This window comes from Pogona vitticeps, chromosome 1, assembly GCF_051106095.1.
Source record: "Pogona vitticeps strain Pit_001003342236 chromosome 1, PviZW2.1, whole genome shotgun sequence".
NCBI lineage: Eukaryota > Metazoa > Chordata > Lepidosauria > Squamata > Agamidae > Pogona > Pogona vitticeps.
The window spans coordinates 339,920,802-339,934,450 of NC_135783.1; the positions used below are offsets into that span (position 1 = coordinate 339,920,802).

At 43.4% G+C, this 13,649-nt stretch overlaps 1 protein-coding gene across 2 annotated transcripts in view; it reads left to right on the plus strand.

Moving 5' to 3' along the window:
- The first annotated feature begins 2,130 nt into the window (after positions 1-2,130).
- The window catches only part of RCOR1 (REST corepressor 1), a 192,008-nt gene continuing 180,489 nt past the window's right edge, over positions 2,131-13,649 (plus strand). Inside the window, exons 1-2 of one of the 2 annotated variants that reach the window (XM_078383798.1) lie at positions 2,131-13,222; positions 13,507-13,596. The gene's annotated coding sequence lies outside the window, so the exon portion shown is untranslated. Of the gene's footprint in view, positions 13,223-13,248; positions 13,313-13,506; positions 13,597-13,649 lie in introns of those variants that run through there. The other variant, XM_078383797.1, reaches the window with a different exon arrangement.

Consider the following 13,649-nt stretch of genomic DNA (forward strand, 5'->3'; position numbering starts at 1 on the left):
CCATGGAACACTGCTTAGTCTGAGTCTCTTAAGATGTTGGTTGGATAGCAGACATGAAGACTTTCCCCAGCCATCAATACATTCAGCCCTTCCGGCATTTACCCACACCAGGAAAGTCTGGGCAGTGTAGTTCAGTGATTTGACCTGGCATAAACGTGACACCCATACTTTCTCATAACCAGTCTGGACATGAGGCACAGATTATGACTTTATTTGGGATTTGGTACAAAGAGCACCAACTGTTCCCAGGATGCATCTCCAGAAATAAGTTGATGCTTATTTAGATTTTTGTTTCGTTTTACATGAAACTTGGCCATTAACTGGAAGAAAACCACAACACAATAATTATAACAAAGAATATTAAAATGCCAAAAGATAGCAGATCTGAAGTAATTACTCCCACAGCTACCTTAACTTCAGCCAATTGCAAATCCTTATCGTTGCAGATTTAACAGCATGAGATGTTTGGCTGGAGTTTGTTGTGGACTATCCAAAGGGACTCAGTCAGAAGCTCTGAAATTTCTTAATAAGCCCACCTGTGGAAGGGGAAGACAGAATCTCTCAGCCATGTCTCCTTTGCTGCTCTTAATTGAATCAGCTATTGCCATTGGGGTTGGAGAAGGAACAGTAGGGGGGATGAACAGATGGGTATTCTTTGTTCCCCCAAATTTCTGCTGTGTTTCTTAGTATACTTTCAATATCTATTCCATCAGCAAGATGATGGTACATTTTTGGTACCGTGCCAAAATCTGTTGGTACATTTTGTTCAGCCAGCAGGGCTTGTGGTTTTTATAGCAATTCAATTCACAGTATATTGTCTTGCTTCTGACCTGGGCGAACATTTGCCTTCAGAAAAGCTGTGGAGGAAGAGGGGGGGGCATGTCCAGATGACATCTTTGTTGGTGTGCAGAGTGGGGCGTCATGGGGGGATCAGCCCTACTTTTTTTTTTGGCCTGCCTCCTTCTCATGCGGGTAAGGGCTTTCACAGCAAATGGTATTTCAAATATTTAAAAGCATCTCAAAAATATTTTAAACAGATGCAACACTGATTCAGATGCTTATCATGTTTTGTTGGTTTTTCGTTTCGTTTAGTCGTTTAGTTGTGTCCGACTCTTCATGACCCCATGGACCAGAGCACGCCAGGCCCTCCTATCTTCCACTGCCTCCCGGAGTTGTGTCAAATTCATGTGGGTTACTTCGCAGACACTGTCCAGCCATCTCATCCTCGGTCGTCCCCTTCTCCTCTTGCCTCCTCTTGTTGGTTTAGGGCTTTTTAACTTGCTAAACAGGATAAACAAAAATAATGGATTTGAACCGGAGTAGAAGGAGGTAGGGATAAGAGGATGGTGATCAGGGCAGAAAAGGGTGTGAAAGAAGGAAGGGGTGGTTATGTGACGTGTGGGCACTTGGACACACCTTCCTGGGATAATCAAACATTTTTGTGTGAACTACAGCAGTGACCGAAATGCCTGGGTGTGGTATAGAAATGCTTGCACCAACTCAGAAAAAACTTCTGTGTGGTCAAACCCTAAGAAAATAAGGCTCGTGCCAAAAAAAGTCTTGCCTCTAAAAGGAGAGGCCTATCCACACAGTTAATGACCCACATTAGATCAGTCTCTGCCTCCACTTATCCAATAGCTCTCAATGAAAAATCCGACTATCATGTCCCCCTCCATTCCAGCTGCTGATGCTAATGGAACTGTCTAGGTTTCTGCTGTAATCCAGTGCATAGTCGCCTTGCAGTATTTTACATTACAGTGGTGCCTTGCTAGACGATGATAATCCACTCTACTGAAATTGCTGTTTAGCAAAATAATTGTCTAGCGAAAAACATTTCCCTATTGGAATGTACTGAAACCTGTTTAATGCGTTCCAATGGGGAAGAATTGTCGTTGTCTAGTGAAGATCAGCCATAGGAAAGCCGCTTTGCGAACCACCGATCAGCTGTTTAAATAGCTGTCTTGCGAAGCTTAGGTCCCAAAAACACCTGTTTTGCAAGCGCAGAGGGAGCTGTCAAAATCGTTGTCTAGCAAAAATTGGTTTGCGGAGCAGGGACCAAACATTGTGCAGCGAAATTCCCCCATAGGAATCACTGTTTTGCGAATCGCTATAGCGATCGCAAAAAGTCAATGTCTAGCGAAAAAACTGTCATGTGGGGTAACTGTCTAGTGAGGCACCACTGTATTTATTACTTCTCCATGCTGCCTTGGAGAAAAGCGATCTTAGAGCATGGCTCTCTTGCGTTAGCTTCACAACAACCCTGTGAGGCATGTAAGGCTGAGAAAGAGTTTCTGTCTGGCCAAGGTCACCCAGTGAGTTTCATGAGTCACTGGGTCTTAGGCTAGGATCAACCAAGACTCAGATCAACACTCTTAAATGCTGGACTTTACTGGCCGGGTTCAAGTACAAGTGTCTGGAAAAACAACCAGTTTTCAAGGCAGGAATGAGGAAACAAGCTGTCAAGCATTTCTGGAAGAGATTTATGGGAGGATAGTAAGAGGGCAGGCGGATGCAGAGTCAAACAGTAAAATCACCCTTCACATGAGTTAGATGTCATTGTTTTACTGAAAGTTCACCGGTGGGATCTGTAGCTTGATGTCAAGATCGCTGGAGAGTTCTGGCCAGCCACCCCTCTTCTCAATTTCACTTTCCTGCTCCGTGCTTTTCTAGACCCCTCCCCACTGCCAGCAGTAAGTCAGCTTTCCATGGACACTATGCTCAGTCTTCATGGAGGAAGCAGAAAAGGAGGCTGCTCCCTGGTGTTTCTTCTAAACTTTTTTTTTTTAGTTTTTAAAACCATAGGATTTTCCTGAATGTTGGAGGAGCTGTTCTGCCAGGCTCTGTAAGGGTTGCCAGTTCAAGAAATGGTTTACTGAATATTATATAGGATTTAAGTCCTTCGGTCCACAAGGTTGCCAGTATCTTGTGGTCAAAGGCAGGGCTGGCTCTGTCATTGGGCAAAGTGGGATGGGTAGCCCAAGATAACAGATACTGGGGGTCGGGAACCCCCAACAAATACTGGATGAACTTATGTGAGATACACAGCCTGCTTTACACCCTAGCCTGCTGTCTAGAATCTATTGCCAATTATGAAGGCAGATTCAGATGCTCACTAAAGATATACAGACTGGCTTTTTTTGGACTACAAGACCACAGATGTGCACACTTTTAACGCTAGCCCAGTTGGGTTTTGCACTTGGAATGGGGGTGGGAATTGCCATCCTGTCTTATGCCTCAGGCAGCAAAGTGCAATGGGCCAGCCCTGGCCAAAGGCTTCCATGGATTAGTAGTTAGAAAGCACAGAGAACTTAGCAAAGTTCTTCCTCAAATGGAACAGAAAATGTTAATATTGGGTCCTCCTAACAGTCTGTGTAATTATTCATTCCAACTCTTAACCACATGTTTTAAGACCCAGGAATTCTGCCAGAAGAAAAACTGGCAACCCTAGGAAAATGGGAATTGTAAGAGATTAAACTATTTCCACCTCCATGTAGGGGAAGCTTCCTGCTGCAGTATATTGGTCCTTCATGCAGATGCTACAATGACCCTTCCATAGCCCTTCTAGAGAAATTAGCTCATGAGATAAAGCAGGGGTCGGCAAAGTGCCACTCACCAGATGTGGGTAGACAGCAGTGCCTATCAGCCGTAGCCAGCAAAGCCAATGATAACGAATGCTGGAAGTTGCACTCCAACCACATCTAGTGGGAAACACTTTGCCCCCCTCTCCACATGGATGAAAAAACTGTAAGTCCTAAAACTAATCTCTTCAGCAGTGTCCTTAACAGCATACAAATCACCCCACAGTAGAAAGGGATTGGAAGGGAAAGCTAGAAAGGGAAAACTCTTATTATTCCTGCACAAGAGTGCAGCCATAGATATTGTGCAACACAGCTAATCAGTATTTCATAAGGCAACTCAAAAAATGGGATGCCTCAAATAAAAGATTATAACTTTAAAATTCCAGCACCAAATTTGGCACAAATGTAGGAGACAGTCCTTGCTCTGTGCCAAATTGGGGACATTTGGGCAAGTGGTTGTTGAAACACAGTCCAGACAACTGCTTTGTGTTTGGGTGTACTCTGCTGGTTCTCCTTGATCTCTGACTGGCTATTGATACTGGTGACCATGGTATCCTCTTGGACAGGCTCTCAGAGACTGGGATTGGAGGTTTAGAATTGCGCCAGTTCTAATCTTTCCTTGAGGACTGGGTCCAGAGAGTGTAGCTTGGGGATGATGTATTGACCCCTTGGACCCTCACCTGTGGGGTTCCTCATGGATCATCAACGTTTCCAATGCTGTTCAACATCTATGTGAATTCACTGGGGGGGGGGGGGGTCAGCAGGAGATTTGGAGAGAGATGTCATCAGTACACTGATGATGCCCAGGTCTATCTCTCCTGTTTACTACCCCTGTAATGGATGCCATCCAGACACTTGAACATTGCCTGGCTTTGGTTCTGGAATGGACCAGGCTCAAACTGAATCCAGACAAGCCATAGGCTGCGTTCCTGGAGAGGTCCATCAATACATTGGGGATGGTGGCATTGCCCTCCTGCTTAGGGACCAAGTTTGGAAATTTGGGTGTGCTTCTAGTCACAGCTCTTTCTTCAGATGCCCAGATCATAGCCGTGTCCAGGCCAGCCTTTAACCAGCTGAATGCCCATCTCCACCCCTACCTGGACAACAGCTCCCTCAGGATGCTGGTGTAGGCATTGGTCATTTCCCAAATTGACTACTACAATGTTCTCTATGTGGGGCTTCCTATGAGTCTGGTCCGAAGAGTCTCCAGCGAGTCCAGAATGCAGAGGCCAGACTGGTGGTTGCGGTGAGCAGATATGATTGCATCAGGCCAGTTCTGGCTCACCTCCACTGGTTACCTGTGGACTCCTGGAACAGGTTCAAGGTTTTGATTCTCATGCACAAAGGCCTTTGTGGTTTGGCCCATGTTACTTGCCAGAGCATCTTGCCCCAATGGAGCTTGAGGGGTGAGAAAGTACCCAGTTTTCCCCCAGATCAGTGGTTCCCAACTGTAGGTAACCCTGGTGTTTTTGGACTACAATTCCAAGAAGCCTTCACCACCAGCTGTGCTGGCTGGTGTTTCTGGGAGTTGCAGTCCAAGAACACCAGGGTTACCCAAGACTGCGAACCACTGTCCCACATGCTTTCCACATTCTTAATCATATGTTACAGTGAACAGCCAAGCTTTGAGGCAGTTTTTTTAAAAGCAGAATGTGTTATTTGATTCAAATTTCCTTTCTCTCTGGGTACTGGCCGTGCTGGCTGAGGCAGATGGGAACTGGAGACCAGCCACACATGTTGTGGCTCTGGAGACCCACAACATGTGTGGCTCTGGACCTCGCATGTCCCAGAAAGCCACTAGAAAGAGGGAGTGGTAAACCAATTCAGAGAACTGTATTCCTAAAAAAACCCAGGTGAATCATCATAAATTGGAATTGAATTGATAGCACTTTATTGTTATTGCTTTCTTCTAAATTTAATCTCTTGTCCCTAGGCATGGGGAATTGATTTTTCCCAGAGAAATGTCTTCTTGTGAACTAGAAATATATTTCTGAGTTTTAGTTTTCAATGAGCAATTAAGATCTATCCCCTGTATGAAAGACCTTCTCCTGATGTGAAGCAAAAGCACTAAAACTCGCCTGCTGTTGTGCATCAACACAGCTTCCTACATGTCTGGGAATCTGCTTCACGGTGTGGCTGTCCTCACATGCAGCTAAATGTCAATATTTGCCCCTCAGTCATGGTGCATAATGATAAACCATATGAGGAAATAGAGAGGTCTGTATTATATCTGCACAGTAGCGTGCATCTGCTATGTTATGGGTTTTCCTAATAGACCCACCTAATTATACAGTACCACCATTGTTAATAGTAGAGGATTTTCTTGAAGGTGTGTACATGATGCAACACATGATGAAAAAACCATAGCAGAAGAGTGATTGTTTTTTTTTTTAAAGCATTGTAATTTCCTAGCGATGTTGCTTTATACCTAGCCAGGTGGAATAATAACAGAGAATAAATGAGTTCTAGTCTAGTCAGTCACTTTCTATTAGTTATTTCTCACTGTTTCAAAAAGTACAGAGTAATCAATTTAAAAAAAAAATCAGGAGAAAAAATTACTTTGTGCAGAACCCACTGATTCTAAAAGGGTTTCTTTTGCAGCTGCAGTATTTGAGTTTAGAAAATTGACAGAGCTCTGAAGAATTCTGTGATTTTAAGCAGAAAGGTGAGGTAAAAATATTTTAAATAAATTAATGAATGTTTGTCTTGACATATCTTCTGTGTCACAAAGCATGAATATTACATTACCAGATAGCAAACTGAGAGACAGCTGAATTTACCAAAATGGTTTGTTCTTTGTCTATCTGTGGTCACCATAGCTACAATTTCTATCTGCTAACATGTACTGTATTATTTTGTTCTTAAACTCTTTTACAGTATACCCCAGTGCTGTCAAGAATTTTCTTTGAAGAAATCTGATATATTTCTTCATATCTTGTCGCTGTTCAAGTAAGCTACCCACCAATGCCTATTACATGATTATATATTCCAAAGGTGAAACTTGTAAATATCTAGAAATGGAGATAAGAGAAACTGAGATATGTATGATAATCCATATAAATGGCATTGGAACTTATCCATTTTTTTTTCATATTATTTCTATGTATGTATATCTTTTAAGGGCATCTTTTTATTGATAATAACAATATTTAGTAAGAACACAGGTATTCTCAAGCTTGCATGTCCTACCAGATGCTGTGCAATGGTAAATTTGTACACAGTTCCTGCCTGCGGGTGTATATTCTAAATATAAAGACTGCAGGAGAAAAACAAGGGAGGGGCAGAAAGAGGAGGAAGAAGATCAGTCAAGATGTTGAAAACTCAAGTTTAACAAGAAATCTTAAATGTCATTGTGAGACCGAGGGTGAGAAACCAGCTATTTTCGCTGGAGTGCCGTCCCGTCCTCTCCCTATAGAGAAAGGGGTGCAGACCTTGCCCGTTTCCCAACCCCAAAAGACTGAGACTCCGGGAAAGGACCCCATGTGTGTGGAGAAAGAACTATAAGACTTGACAGTTAAAGAAACCAGGAAAATGTTGGCGGGAAAAGAGCAGAAACCCCAGGTGGAGGCGAAGGCAGGGTTTGCAGATATAACTGCCTCCAGGTTGGGAATGGATCTGGGTGCAAGATCCAAGGACTGAGAAAAGGCTCCATATACCTAAGGAAGAGGCGGACTATAGGAGAAGAAGGGAAGTGACCCCAAGACCCTCTTATTGGCATGAAATAGAGGCAAAGGAGTGGAGGAGGAAATTAAGGGAAGAAAAGGAACGGGTCAAAAGGAAAAGGCGGGAAAGGATTGAATGGAGGATGATGGAGACCCAGATGATGGGATACCCTTCGGACCATGGCCGACCCTTACGACCTCCAAGGAACCCACCTGGGTGGACCCCAGAGACGAGGACACCGTACCCCTATTGGAAGGGGAACCCGGACCGGTATTGAATTCTAACTTGTCGGTGGACCGGCCAGGACCTTGGAACCCTGTTGGGGGAAACCCCCTTAAAGAAGATGAATGGAAGCCCCTTTGTGACCCGTTGTTAGAAGTTGATAAGAGTTGGGATGCGCTTGCCGATACTGGTTTTCTGTTAAACACTGCAATGAACTCCAGTTTATGAACTTCATAAGTCTGCTAATTTATTTGGAGAAAAAGAGGAGCCCCATTTAGGACCCTCACAGTCATTGACACATAGTAATTGTATTCCTAGGAAAAGGCTATAGGTCTGTGGTAGAGAGTACAGTATGAGTTTTGTATGCAGAAAGTCCTCGATTTTTAAAAAAGATCACGCAGCTCAAGGACAGAGTACAGTCTACGCTTGGTCAGCAGGAGCTGGGCATCTAAGCTCCCCCACAGACTGAGACTCGCTGCTCCATGTTGGCTCCTGATGAGGCACAAGATAAAGACAGATGACAATAACAAAGGCCAAAGTGGGTACACACGGGGAAGTCTTGCTGTCATTCATACGCAAAACATACACAGAGGCAAGCTGGTGCACTCACAGAAACCGTCTACGTCCGGTCAGGAGATAGGCAGAAATAGGCTGGACGAGGGCCGCCTCAGTGCCCCTCTAGCACCGCAGGTACCACTTTATTTACTGACCCCGTTCCTTGCCCTTCACCCATGGTCTCATTGCGGGAGTGAATTTTGTGGAGAGCAATGCCAGCTATACAAGGCCTTTGGGCAGGGCCCCGTTCTGAACTAGCTGGCAACCCCACTTGAAACGGTTGGTTCTGGAGATCTGCGTGCGTACGTCTATGTCTCTGTTGAAAGCCAAGCACTGCGGGTATAACACTTGGGGACACCTTCTGTGCAGGTCAGGGCTGAGGCCGCTGCCTCAAAAGCCTACCCGCACAGTGTCAAGAGCAAGAGGGAGACAGAGGAGAGGCAATGGCTGTTCTGGAGCCCGAGGCTTTCCGGAATGGTGAGAGGAGACATCTAGATGGGCAGGAACACAAGATTGGCTCTTCCTGGCACTTTGCCACCTGGGTCCTGACTCCCAGATGGAGGGGAAGCTTGGTGCTTTCCTTATAGAAGGATGCAGTTTATCTTTTAGGCAGAAGATAATATGAAATTTTCTGCTTGAGATACACTTCAGTCATTGTAGATTATATTGGACCAGACAAACACTCTGACCACAGCAAATCCAATTAAACATTTCCTGTTGTCTATATATGAGAGGCTGGAACATATTTCAGTATCAGGAGAGGTCTTTCTCTCAGTCCCACCTTCACAGGTGTGTTTTGTGGGGAAACAGGAGAGGGCCTTCTCTGTGACTGCTTCCAGACTGTGGAACTCCCTCCCACAGGAGGCCAGGCTGGGCCCATCTTTGCTGTCCTTCCAAGCAAAGACGTTTCTCTTCAGGCTTTCTGAGGAGCTTTCCCACTGTGAGTACCTGCCTGATACATGGGTTTTTTTAAATGGATTTTTGTGACATTTCTTTGAATGTGCTTTTGGTGTTGCTTTCGTTTACTGTGTTTTAGTGCGGTATTTGTTTGATCCTTTTTATTTTTGTATACTTACTGTTTTTAACTTTAAAAATGGTCTTGTAATGATGTAAGCCACCTTGGGTCCTTTTTAAGGAGAAAAGTAGTGCAAATGTATGTATGTATGTATGTATGTATGTATGTATGTATGTATGTATGTATGTATGTATGTATGTAGGTAGGTAGGTAGGTAGGTAGGTAGGTAGGTAGGTAGGTAGGTAGGTAGGTAGGTAGGTAGGTAGGTAGGTAGGTAGGTAGGTAGGTAGGTAGGTAGGTAGGTAGGTAGGTAGGTAGGTAGGTAGGTACTCTCTGCTGTAACATTTCAAAGCAGTGTAATTCCCACCATCCATATGACATTCCCTTATCTCAGTTAATCCAGTGCTTTTCCCCATGACTTCCAGCTCCTTTATGAGCCCTCTCTAAAAACATGGTTTATTTTCAGTATCAGGGCAAAATTTAGGTGATGCAAAGTTCCTGGTTGGAAGCTTTCAGTGAGTGCTCTGGAACAAAATACAACATAAATTCAAGTAGAAATGCTCATTTATTGAAAATTCCTACAATATTTCTTCAAGGTTTTTTTTTAAAAAACAAGAAACGCTAATTTCCTAAAGAGACATGGATTTGCAGTATATGTCAATACTGAGGAGCTCTTGGTTGGAAGCTTTCAGTCAGTGCTCCAGCAACGTTCTAAAACAACAACAGTCCAGTAGAGAAATTCATTTGCTGAATATTTTAAAAGACTTTTAAAAGAGATGCTTGTTTCTTAAAGAGGAGTAGATAGTTAAAGAGAAGTTTGGGCATAAATTCCCATAGAGCGCACACTCACTCAGCATCAGATAGAAAAGTGGGGTGGAAGAAACACCCTTGAATCTATCAGTGCATGCTAATATTCCTGAAGAATGAAAACATGAATCAGAGTATTGTGGGCAAAGATCTGTGGGAATCAAGCAGTAATGGTTTCGCACTTAGTTAAACAACATGCATTCCCAATTTTCCACATTTCAAAATGCAATCATAAAGTGTGGGAAATAACATTTGAGCCTCATGTTCTGAGAACTGTGGAGGTTGGAAAGAAATTATATTTAGCAGCTTCTGTCTTTGGTGTAATAAAAGCAAGCCACTAATGAAATGTGGTCACTCCGCGGATTTTTTTTTATTAAATACTGCTTTATTGCTTTGGAATTCTGGAATTGCTGATAACCCCTCAAAGAAAAATATTAATTATGGAATTTTGTAACCTGCTTCCTATACCACAGTTGAGCAGAAGGTAGATCCAGATCTACTGCTAGCTTTCTGGGTGCTTTGCAACAAATAACTGGTATAGATTTTTCATTCTCAGTAGTTTTATAGTATCAGCAACTAAATGAGCTTCCTTATCAAATTCCAAGGAAATCTGAGGCCAAAGCAGAAGGGATGGGGAAACCAGGAGTGGATTTTTATACCAAAGGGTTTTTAGTTGGTTTCTGGCATCAGGAAAACAGATTTCCAGGGTTAGAATTCTTTGGACAAAATCCTTTTCATTCCTTGCACTTGATGACAACCATCTGTTGCATGAGTGTTTGAAATATTTAATTGCTTGCACAAGGAGCCTCGTGGTGCAGCGGTTAAACTGCTGTACTGCAGCCAAAACTGTGCTCATGACCCAGGGTTCGATCCCAGATAGCCCTCTCAAGGTTCGCTCAGCCTTCCATCCTTCTGTGGTTAGTAAAATGAGTACCCAGCTCGTGTATTATTAACTTGTAAACTTCCCAGAGAGTGCTTTAAGTGCTATGAGGCAGTATATAAGCGGAACACTTTGGTTTTTTGCTATTTAAAAAATCTAACTGCATAGATGGAAGCTTCATTGCTTCTCTGCTAGTGCTATGGTGAGCCACAGATGGTGCAGGAGTTTTGCCTGCTCGGAACAGGATGCTGCTTGCTTTCAACTTTGGTTCTTTTTCTCCCATGTGCTTCTAGCTCAAACATTCTTCATTTCAATTAGATCCTGGCCTTAAGTTTTACAGTATATGTCTTTTGAGTCTGTCTCTAGTTCAAGGGTTCACAGCTTTTAGCTCTAGCTCAAAGCTTTAATTCCTTTGGAGTTTGGGCTTTAATTCTTATGTTCTTTAACCACTGCCCATTCTGGGTGGACCTTTCTGGAGGTTGAGACCCAAAACATCTGGAGAGTTAACCTACTGCTCTGGTAGGTCTTTCTCAGGTCTCCCATAGAAAACAAAGCAGATCTTGCAGGCTTAAAACCTGTCCAGCATCTTATGCAAGGCTCCAATAATTTGCAACAAGATGATTTGCAACAAACAAGACCTCTGTGATTAATGACAACGACAACGATAACAGCAGCAGCAACAGCAATACTTACCTGTATTATGTCATCAACATGCACGGTGCTTTCCATTATAACATAGCCTTCTCCCATCTCATACTCTTCAGATCTTTAGAACAACAACACCGATCATGCCCAGCTAGTGCTGCTACTGCTGTCTGGGGATGATGGAGGTTGAAGTCCAACACATTTGAAGGGCTGGGAAAGGCTATGGTAACATAAGCAGAAGAGCCAGAATGGAATGCTCTGCACATCGAGTAACAGGATCCCAACTCTGGATCTTGGCATTAACTGTTTGCAACCTAAATTGAAACAGGAGGATGGAGAAGGGAACAATCAAACAGGACGAATGAAAATGCTGAGGGTATCTTTTTCATTTCCTCATTTTCAGGTTCTGTTTAGTTGTTCATGGAAAGTTTTTGAAAAAAAGCCAAAAATTGCTCCCATTCTCCCTTCTTTCTTTCTCTTTCTTTCTCTCTCTCTCTCTTTCTCTTTCTTGTTCTTTTTCTCTTTCTTTCATTTTCTCTTTCTCTCTCTCTCTCTCTCTTTCTTTCTTTCTTTTTTCTTTCTCTCTCTCTCTCTGTCTTTCTCCCCCTTTTTCTTTCATTCTCTCTCTCTTTTTCTTTCCCTTTCTCTCTCTCTCTGTCTCTTTCTTTCTTTCTTTCTTTCTGGCAGACAGACAGACAGACAGACCTAAGCAAAGTGTTATGCTAATACGCTGTACTACCCGATAGCACTTAAAGCACTCTCTGGGTGGTTTATAAGTTAATTATTCAGGCTACATTGACCCTCCCGAGCAAGCTGAGTATTGAATTTACCAACCTCAGAAGGACAGAAGGCTGAGTCAGCCTCTAGCAGGCTACCTAATCCATCAGGGTCACTTTGTGAGCAGAGTCTTTGCTGCAGTACTGCAATTTAACTACTTGTACTGCAAGTCTCCTGACAATCAAGAGAGGTTATGTTGGTGCAGTGGGAAAATACTTTTTTAAAAGATTTTCTTCTGATAAAATGCTTCCCAATATACTTGAAATGCTCCTGAAGAAGTGGACTTGCCCATGAAAACTCACTTTATAATATAGCAGTTGGTCTCTAAGGTCTGCTAGCACAGACTAACAAGGCTACCTCTTCTAAAAATGCTTTCCTGTGTCACCTAAAATGATCGTGGTAGTTCCACATTATATTCCTGGTGTACTGAGGATTGCCGTCTTTTATAACCAACACTGTTCTTTTTTCTTTGGGCTATTTTCAGATTAGTGGCTCTTAGTGCTAATAACCATTCCTCTTGTGCTGTAAACTATAAGGCCTATACCTTATTGCTGGTTCTAGCTAGAGTAGACCCCTTGGTTTATATGTGTGTTGTCTTGCAATTCAACCATTGATTCAATAGTTTTATTTTAGCTGGGACTGGCTATAGGACACTGCTCTAAGTGGAACTGGAACTCGTTTCCCACAGTATACAAAGCATTACATTTTCCCTGTATTCTCCTTCTGTTAGACATAAAGAACTGAGCAGGCTTGGATCGAAAGTGATGCATAAAACTCAAAATTATAGCCTTCCTCTGTTCGGTTGCTGGTAAAAGGCACATGAGCAGCACTAGTAAAACCTGTGGCAATCCTATGTGGGAAGCTATTTGTAGAGCACTATACTTAGACACTGCATGTGTACTCTTCCATCTTCTTTACCTCGTTTAATTTTTGTGGGTGAGGAGCCATTTCAAGTGTATTGGTAATGCTCACTGAAGAGACAGGCTGCCAAATTCTGTGCAGAAGCTTGTGGGAGAAGGGAAATGCCAGAGGTCTCTCCCTCTCTGCAACCGGCGCCAGTTCTCAGCCTGAAAAAGATCTGTAAGTCTGAAAGCCTTTGCTGTGTAGAAACCGGAAGGAGATTTGTGCTAAGCGAAATACCAGACTCCTCCACCCCCACCCTTAATCAGGGTATGTTTGTGCATGGTCACCTTTGAAAACCGGGGGGGGGGGGGGGAGGGAAATTTAGGAAAACTCCTTAAGGCCTTCTGTCAGGAAGTTCCCTGCCCTCAGCTCCTCCACGGTGACCTGTGCTCAAAGTGAACCATATTCATCATTTTAATCTGTATTCTGTTTGTCTCCCTCATCTTCAATCCCCGCTGAAGCAAATCCATGAAAGTGACGTTTCATGCTACCTTCCTCAACTCAAGGATCCTGGACCCAATTTGGCTCCCATCATCCCCAGACCAGCACAGGTAAGGTTGATGGGAAATGTAGTCCAAAACATGGTGAGGACATCGGGTTGGAG